Here is a 9,609-nt window from a genome sequence, read left to right as displayed (position 1 = left end):
AAGTCGCAAATGAAAGACTATTGATTTGAGATGTCAAAATGATGAGATTAATTGGATTGAGTTTAATGATCTGAATGGTTTACCTTAGAAATTTGTGAGAAAGATTTGTGAAGCTTACTTTGTGTTTGTGTTTGATATTAAAGTGACCGAAAGAAAGATTAAATCAGTACCGGTTGTATGCGAGTGTCCGGATGTGTTTCCTGAAGAATTGTCAAGTTTACCACCTATCTAAGAAGTAGAGTTTGGTATTGAGACAATGCCGAAGACAACTCTAATATTGATAGCTCTGTACGGAATGGCACCTATTGAATTAAAAGAACTGAAAAATTAGTTTCAAGAGTTGATAGATAGAGGTTTCACACGACGGAGTTTCTCTCCATGGGGTGCACCAGTTTTATTGTGAAAAAGAAAGCTGGAATTATGAAAATGTGTATCGATTATATACAGCTCAACTAGGTGATTATAAAGAATAAATATCTGTTGCCACGGATTGAAAACCTATTCGACCAATTGAAAGAGGCTACAGTGTTTTCAAAGATAGATTTGAGATCAGGTTACTATCAGTTGTAACTTAAAGACTTCGATGTGCCGAAGACTACTTTTCGAACGAGACAGTATATGGATCTATTTGTGGTTGAGTTCATTGATGACATTTTGATTTATTTCCGTGATAAAACTGAGCATGCCGAACATCTAAGACTTGTGCTATAGACTTTGCAAGGTAAACAGTTGTATGCAAAGTTCAGGAAATGTGAGTTTTAGTTACGTAAAGTCAGTTTTCTGGGACATGTTGTATCAGCATTGGGTATTCGGGTTGATTCGAGTAAAATTTCAGTTATACTTGATTGGAAACTTTCAAGAAATGTTTCTGAAGTCTGAAGTTTTCTAGAACTTGCTGGCTACTATAGACGATTCGTGAAAGGTTTCTCTATAATATTAAGGTTGAGTGTTCAGGAAAGTGCCAAAAAAGTTTTGATCAGTTAAAATAATGATTAAATTGTATTGATGGCTGAGTGCAATGGTTATAGTCGGGCAGTTACTATGATTCCTTCGGGGCATTCTATGTGTACATGTATTCTCAGAAGAATATATGACTGTTTAGTTTCAGAAAGAATTCTTATCGTATGAGAGCTTTTGCTAAACATACTAAGAGATGAAGGTATGGTTGGTCTATTTGGATTATGTTCGATATTGCTGATAAACCATAATTTATACATGTTTTTTTCCCATACTTAGCACATTTATGGATGGTTTCTCCTTTGATTTGGTGAATTCGATGCTCTTAATTCTTTAATTTCAAGTTTTATACTTAGGTGAGCATAGGAGAGTAAAAAGAGCGAGAAACGGGTTGAAAACAGAGAAAATTAACCCACATGGGAAATTGACATGGCTTGGACTTCCTCACACTGGCGTGTCACACGGTCGTGTCCCTTTGGTAGGATCGAAGCATGACTTACACGGGTAGACTACATACCCGTGCCTATTCAACAGTCTTGACCACGGGCTGGAGTAATCGCACACGAGCGTGCCACACGGGAGTGTCCCTACCGATCCCGAGTATAATCCTAATCAAAAAAGGCCAATTTTGAGAGCTCTTAGGCATTCTAAAGCCAATTTAAACACCTGAGAAGGCACTTAGGAAGGGAGACGCAGAGTAGGAGGCAAGGAATTACTCAAGGGAAGCCGATTGTTCCATCTCAGAAGCCGGATTCATCATCAAGACTGAATATCTCCCTTTAATTTCCATTCAAGGGTTTTGGGTTTTCTTTATGTTTTGTATTCATTATTCTCCTGAGATGTTTTCTTCTATAATTATGAACTAAACCCCCTAAATACCTAAGGGGAATGAAACCTAAGACGGATCTTGTTATTATTATTTAAATTGTATGATAAATATTTGACTTGTTCTTAATTATGTGTTCTTAATTCTTGTTTTAATATTTCAGGATATTGATTCAAGTTAATGCTCTTATTTAGAGGAGGAATAGACCCTGTCTAAGAATAAATTTTTCATAATTAAGTGGAGTTGATTGTACGCCTAGAGATAGGATGATAAGATTTTACCGGATCAGGGTGAAACCTAATAAGGGGATCCATAGATCGAGTTAATGCAACACTAGGTGTTAATTAGAAGGAGATTTCAATTAATTAACCTAGGGTTAGACGTTATTAGTCTCGAGAGAGATAATTATATAACTTAGGGATTTCTACGGATCAAGTCAAATGAATAAATCGTATGATTCAGAGTCAAATAACGAGTGAAGTCTAGGTGGATTTTTCCTTGGGTATTGTCTTAATCAATCGAATTTTCCCAAAAGCTTTTCCCCAATTTCTCTCTGTGCACTTTTAGTTTAGTTAATTAATTTAGATAAACAAATCCCTTAATTTTTAGGCTAGATAATAAAAAGAAAGTAATTACCAGTACTATTGGTTCCTTTGGGTTCGACAATCTGGTCTTGCTAAAGCTATACTACTGTTCGATAGGTACACTTGCCTTCATCGTGATAATAGTTAGTTTCAAGAACGCTTAATTATAAATTTTTAAAACCTTTCGCGAATATCACGTATCAAGTTTTTGGCGCCGTTGCCAGGGAACTAGGATATTAGGAACACTCAATTTTTATTACTTTAGCCATTTTATCAAGTTTTTGGCGCCGTTGCCAGGGAACTAGGATATTAGGAACACTCCATTTTTATTACTTTAGCCATTTTACTTTTATTGCAATTTAAAATTTTATTTTTTTTCTAATTCTTCATTTATTTGCTTCTGACAAGCCTTTCTAGTTTATGACCAGAAGAAACCTGTCAGGACCATTACTATTTGATAGTGAGATCGATCGCACAGTTCGCAGAAACCGAAGAGAAATAAGGCGAAGCTTAAGATACACAGAGGAAGAGCAAGAGGATGAATTTTCAACCACAACCGAGGAGATGGCTGAAAACCAAGAAAATCTGCTACCTCTTGCGATTGCTGCTAATCAGAATCCTGCTCCGGGTACTATGTATGATTATGCTAAACCTTCTTTAACGGGAACTGAATCGAGCATAGTTAGGCCTGCTGTTGCTGCAAATACTTTTGAACTGAAACCTAACACAATTCAAATGATACAGCAATTTGTTCATTTTGATGGTTTACAGGATGAAGATCCCAACGCTCACTTGGCAAAATTTTTGGAACTATGTGATACATTTAAAATTAATGGCGTTTCTGATGACTCCATTCACCTTCGGTTATTCCCTTTTCCATTGAGGAATAAGGCTAAACAATGGTTGAAGTCGTTACCACGAGGGTCAATCACTACTTGGGGACAAAGGACTGAAAAGTTTTTATTAAAATATTTTTCGCCAGCTAAAACAACCAAATTACGTAATGATATCTCCTCTTTTGTGCAGATGGATTTAGAAACACTCTACGATGCATGGGAGAGATACAAGGATTTGTTGAGAAGGTTCCCTCACCATGGGTTACCACTCTGGCTACAGGTTCAAACATTCCACAATGGCTTGAATCCTTTAACTCGACAAATGATCGATGCAAGCTGCTGGAGGAACTATCAATAATAAGACACCTGAGGACGCTTATGAATTTATAGAAGAGATGTCACTGAATAATTATCAGTGGCAAGTCATGAGGACAAAGCTAACGAAAGTAGCTGGCATTTTTAACGTCGATTCAATCACCATGCTCTCCAATCAGGTAGAACTTTTGAATAAAAAAATTGACGGTTTTCTTGGTTCTTCACAGGTTCACCCAATAATGCAGTGCGAAGCAAGTGGAGGTGGATCAAGCAATTCAGATTACCCACCCTATGTAACACCCCAAACCCGAGACCGTTGCCGGTGTCGGACACAAGGGGTTAACAAGCCAAAACCACTTATGGCACCGACCAATTTGACATTCCCAGGCAAGCTGGAAAACTGCATCGCTGTCGCCTTAAAAAGCATATCTCGAGTTTCACAACTCGGAAACTGATTCCGTAAATTTTACCTGTATTTAGACTCATATATCCATCCATGGATTTATTTCTAGAATTTTTGGTCGGGCCAATTGGTACAGTTTATTAGTTAAAGTCACCCATGTTACAGGGGTCGACTACACTGAACTTCGCGCGTTACAACTTGAATATCTCTCTGTACAGGGTTTAAATACTGATGCTGTTTGTTTCTAATGAAACTAGACTCAAAAAGGAATCTTCACATATAAGGAATGACTTCTAATTCATTCTGGATAATTTATGGTAAATTTTTAAAGTCGCGACAGGGGACCCAGAAACCGTTCTAGTCCTGTCTCACGAGAACTTTAATATCTCTCGGTATACTGTTCATATGATCGTTTCGTTACTTTCATATGAAAATAGACTCGTCAAGGTTCGATCACATAATTTATTCACTATTTAAAACCGTTCCTACAAATTTTGGTGATTTTCCACATCCACGTTACTGCAGCTGGCAGCATCTGTTTTTAAGGTAGGCTTTACCTATATTGTAGTTCCCATGAACCAACTATAGTCTAGTCATACTTAGGTCCACATATGATCATATTTAGCCATTCCAATGGCTGATCATGTGACCAACTCTCTCATTCCAAACCATAATCACATCATGAAACCAAATATAATTACAAACCACAAATGGTCTAATTCCATACTCCACTATTACAAACCATTTTCGCATGGCCGTACACATATACATCACAAGTACTTAAAAACAACCGAGGGTAGTCCTATACATGCCATATCCAAAACTCAACTAAAGGAGTACCAAAAAGGGCTTTGATAGTGTGGTTGACTTCAACTTCTATGATCCCGAATCCGATCGCTAACGAGCAAAATCTATAAACAGAGAAACAAAGAAACGGAGTAAGCAATTTATGCTTAGTAAGTTTGAGCCATAATATACACACAACCAAAGCATAGCATTCAAGTAGCTAAACAATAATTCATATGCACAATTTCTCAAAGACATGCTTACTTCACAATCCCAACTCTTATATTCATACACAAATAACGGCCTAGTTAATGCCGATAGCTCATTTATCATTAGAGCGAATATTCATACGCACTTACTCATAGTGTGCAAAGCACACACAAAACATACCTTGTTGTTGGGAATTTCACAAGTGCATTAACTGAAAATTTTCCAGCAGCTTATAAATTTCAAATCACATACCTTCGGAGTTTATCCGGATATAGCTACTCGTTCAAAACACCTTCGGGACATAGCCCGGTTATGGTAACCCTTTAAACGCCTTCGGGACTTAACCCGGATATCACAACTCGCACAATTGCCTTGGGCTTAGCCGGATATCATAGCTCGCACAATTGCCTTGAACTTAGCCGGATATCTGGTCGCACAATTGCCTTGTGACATCCCTAATTTGACTCTAGTCGGGAAGTGGTTTCGAGACCCCAAAATCGAGTCACACAAGAAATTGATTGTTAAATTTCATGTCTATATTATGTTACAATTTGTGTGTGAAATTTTGATGCTTTGATTTTGTCAATTGAATGCGAATTTAATCAAAAAGGGCTTATGTGAGAAACATTGAAAATGTGTTGGTTAATTTTTAAAATGGCCAAATTGTTGCATGGATTAAATATGGGGACTTGCATGTCAAAGTCCCCATTTTCATGATAGTGGCCGGCCATGTTGATGGTTATGACAATATATATGTATTATTTACTAGTTTTAAGGCAACTAAATGGCTTTATAATTTTTATAATATTATTGAATGAAGAAATAAGTGAGAAGTTGGGTGAAGAAAAAAAAAAAAAAGCTTCATCCTTGTTATTCATGACCGAATTGTAAGAGAGGAAAGGGGGGGGGAAGCTCCATTCGGTCACTTTAGGCTTGAATCAAGGTAAGACTTCTAATCAATCCTTAAAATTCTTGTTAATTTTAAGTTAGCTACCAAGCTCTTTATTCAACCCATATTAAAATTTTGATTTTTGGAAAGGATTTGAGCATTCGACTATGGGAGAAATTGAAGAGGATAGATTGTTGTTCTCATGTTTTAATGAAGTTTGAGTTAGTTAATACTTAGTTGTTAGTAATCATATTTACTTGAACAAATGCTTGGTATTTAAATGTCAAAATGTAAGCTATTGCCGTTTGGGTTATAGAAGTGAATGAATTAGAGGTTTGGCATTGTATATGAATTTTAAGGGTATAAATTGAATAATGTGAGTAGGGTTATGCATAGGTTTCGCTTTGATAGTATTTATATAAGTGTAATTAGCTCATCTTGATAATATTGTGTAAAGTGATAAGTAGAAATACTATGATGACAAAAGTTTAATAACATTTGGCTAAGGACTATAAGTGTTAGTTAATTCGGTATAAAAGTATGGGTGTTAATTACTTCAGTATTTAAAGTTGTGAAGAGTAGGTAATGGTCAATTAAAGTGATGAAGGTTAAATTTTGAAGTTCGGTTAAATTGGACATTCGGCATTACGTATGACATTGGATAAGAGTGTAGGAAAGTTTAAGCTTGAATGGTTAGGGCTTAATGGGGCATATAATGATCTTAAATGGATTGTATGCATATGAGAGTGTAAGTATTCGTGTGTACAGCATTGAAGATAAATGGAAATTGGTATTGTGGTAAATTTTGATAAGATGACAGTCGGAATTAGTTATATGTTTTGGAACTATGCTGAAATTTGAAAATAAAAGTATATAATATTAAGGCATGTATTATACATGTATGCATGTGTGTATGCGGTTGTGCATAATTAGGAGTAAATGGTTAAATGATGATAGTCATATATAGGTACGAACATATATATATATGTGCCTTATGTATGTACCATGTACACACGAGGACATTCGACAATATGATTAAATTCATGTATAAGAAGCATGAAATTGAGTCATGGCATGTTTTATTAAATATGATACATATTGAAATCTATTGTTTTAGATATAGATTAAATGATAAGTGATTTCCAAATGTGATTGTTAAGTGAATAATATTAGTTAAGTACTTAAGCAAATCTATTGTTTTACTTAAGCTTAAGAGCAAAGAGGATCAAAGTCGAATAGGAGAGAAGAGAAGGTAAACGAATAGCCGTGGATATCTAGTCGTCGACCACTTCCGAGGTAAGTTTTAAGCGATTAAACGTTGAGTAAATTCAACCATAATAGGACATAATGAGTTGATTTAATAAGATATGATGTGGCCATGATATGTCTTAAACCCAAATGGTAAGTTCATATGTGTTTGGACTTGGAAATTTAAGAGCAAATTGTAATAACTTGCTTGGACAGCAGCAGTAATGTGATTTTAGAAAATCACTATAAATTGTTGGTGTGGAATTATAGGCTGAATAAAATATGTAATCAAAGCTTAGTTGGTCTAGTTTCCTATAAAAGAGACCGTGGAAGCAAAGAAATTTCCTATAAAGAGATATTTAAAGTTGTGTGGGACAGGGTCAGAATGACTCCGAAATCCCCTGTTCTGTTTTAAGAAAATCACTATAATTTGTACAAAAATGGTTACAAGATAAAATTTATATGCTTAGACTCCTTAATGAGTCTAGTTTCAAATGAAATCAAATGGAACATACTTTGAATTCTGCACAATGAGAATTTCGATTCATAGTGAAGACTGGTCAGGTTAGTCAAACAGTGAAACAGGGGAAACTTTAAGAAAAATCTGGTACTGATTGGCCAAACCTAAAATTCTGAAAAATTTATGGATGGAAGATATACTAGTCTATGTTCAGGGAAAATTTACGGGAAGTGATTCAGAGCCTTGTAGCTCCGGTTATAAATAATTTAGTGACAATTGCTCAGGAAAAACAGCTCGTAGTGTATATATGTGATAAGGCCTAATGGCCGATGTGATGAATGTGAAAGTGTTTATATGTCATAAAGTCGAACGGCTAATGTGAAATACATGTGTGATATGTATGTGTGGTAAAACCGAATGGCTAATGTGAAATACATGTGGCTAATGTGAAATATATATGAGATATGTATATGTGGTAAAGCCGAATGGCTAATGTGAAATACATGTGTGATATGTATGTGTGGTAAAGCCGAATGGCTAATGTGAAATACATGTGTGATATGTATATGTGGTAAAGCCGAATGGTGAAATACATGTGTGATATGTATATGTGGTAAAGCCGAATGGCTAATGTGAAATACATGTGTGATATGTATATGTGGTAAAGCCGAATGGCTAATGTGAAATATATATGAGATGTGTATATGTCGTAAAGCCGAATGGCGAATGTGAAATATGTATGAGATATGAATATGTGGTAAAGCCGAATGGCTAATGTGAATGTTGTAACAAGCGATTAAATGTACATGAAACTTGGAAATATATTCCGGGTGAGACCCGATGACTACGTGTGGAGATTATGTCCGGGTAAGACCCGATGACTACGTGTGGAGATTATGTCCGGGTAAGACCCGATGACTACGTGTGGAGATTATGTCCAGGTAAGACTTTGTAATAAGAATTGCTTATAAATATATTCAATGCGAAAGGTTAAACAGGTATGTACTCCAAGTTTATATATGATGCATACGAGAGCAATCTATGGGACTATTCCTATGATTATGTGACATCGGATTAGTGTGAGAGGTTATGTGAAATCATACGATATATCTATGTCACATGAGCTCACTTTATGTGAGAGTTTATCTGCCTATTGTATATGATGAGATGTGCATATTTGGTAAAGGGATGGTATCCCCGAAGGAAGAGTGAAATGAAATTACGAACAACTATGTTATAATTTGATTGTTATCTGTTGACACTGCTTAAAACTTACTAAGCATTGTAATGCTTACTCCGTTTATTCTGTTTCCTCTGTCTTATAGGTCTTATTGAGAAGCTACAGGCTCGGGGATCGTCAGCAACTAGTCACACTATCACCATCCACTGTTTGGTACTGCTACGTTTTGGAATATCTTATGGCATGTATAGAATAGACTAGTAGTGAGAGGATATTTTGGTTAATGTATAGGACTACCCTTTTGTTGTAGGTCATGTACCTTTCGGTTTGTGTAAATTTGGATAGCCATGTGAAAATGGCTTAAGTATACTTTGATCATAGCATTATAATCATTTTGTAAGTTGCCCGTCGAGAGGCATGGAAATGTTGGTAACGGTTAGCCATGGGAATGGTTATGCATGATCACTTTTGGTATATGTATGATAAACCTTAGTTGATCCATGGAGGATCATGGAATAGGTAAAGTTTACCCTTAAGACAGATGCTGACAGCTGCAGTGACATGGATGTAAAAAATCACTAAAAATAGTAGGAATGGAATTAAATAGTGAATAAATTATGTAAACGAACCTTGACGAGTCTATTTTCATAGGAAATTAACGAAATGATCATATGAACAGTATGTTAAGAGATGTTTAAGTTTTCATGAGACAGGGCCAGAACATTTTCTGGAGTCCCTGTTCCAAATTTGGAAATTCATTATAAATTGACCAGAGATAATTAGAAGTCATGCCATATATGTACAGATTTCTTTTCGAGTCTAGTTTCTGTAGAAACAAACGGAATCAGTATTTAAGCCCTGTACAGGGAGATATCCTAGTCGAAATGCACAAAGGTCAGTGTAGTCGATCCCTGT

General features: G+C 35.8%; 1 non-coding gene across 1 annotated transcript; it reads right to left on the bottom strand.

Annotated features, from left to right (window-relative positions):
* Positions 1–3,360: 3,360 nt before the first annotated feature.
* Positions 3,361–3,467, bottom strand: LOC128287651 (small nucleolar RNA R71). Its single transcript, XR_008278350.1, has one exon. It is a non-coding gene; the product is annotated as a small nucleolar RNA R71 (small nucleolar RNA).
* Between the last annotated feature and the right edge of the window lie 6,142 nt (positions 3,468–9,609).

The sequence above is a fragment of the Gossypium arboreum genome, chromosome 13 (genome assembly GCF_025698485.1).
Source record: "Gossypium arboreum isolate Shixiya-1 chromosome 13, ASM2569848v2, whole genome shotgun sequence".
NCBI lineage: Eukaryota > Viridiplantae > Streptophyta > Magnoliopsida > Malvales > Malvaceae > Gossypium > Gossypium arboreum.
Note: the sequence above shows the minus strand (reverse complement) of the source record. Positions and strands in the feature narration are given on the sequence as shown.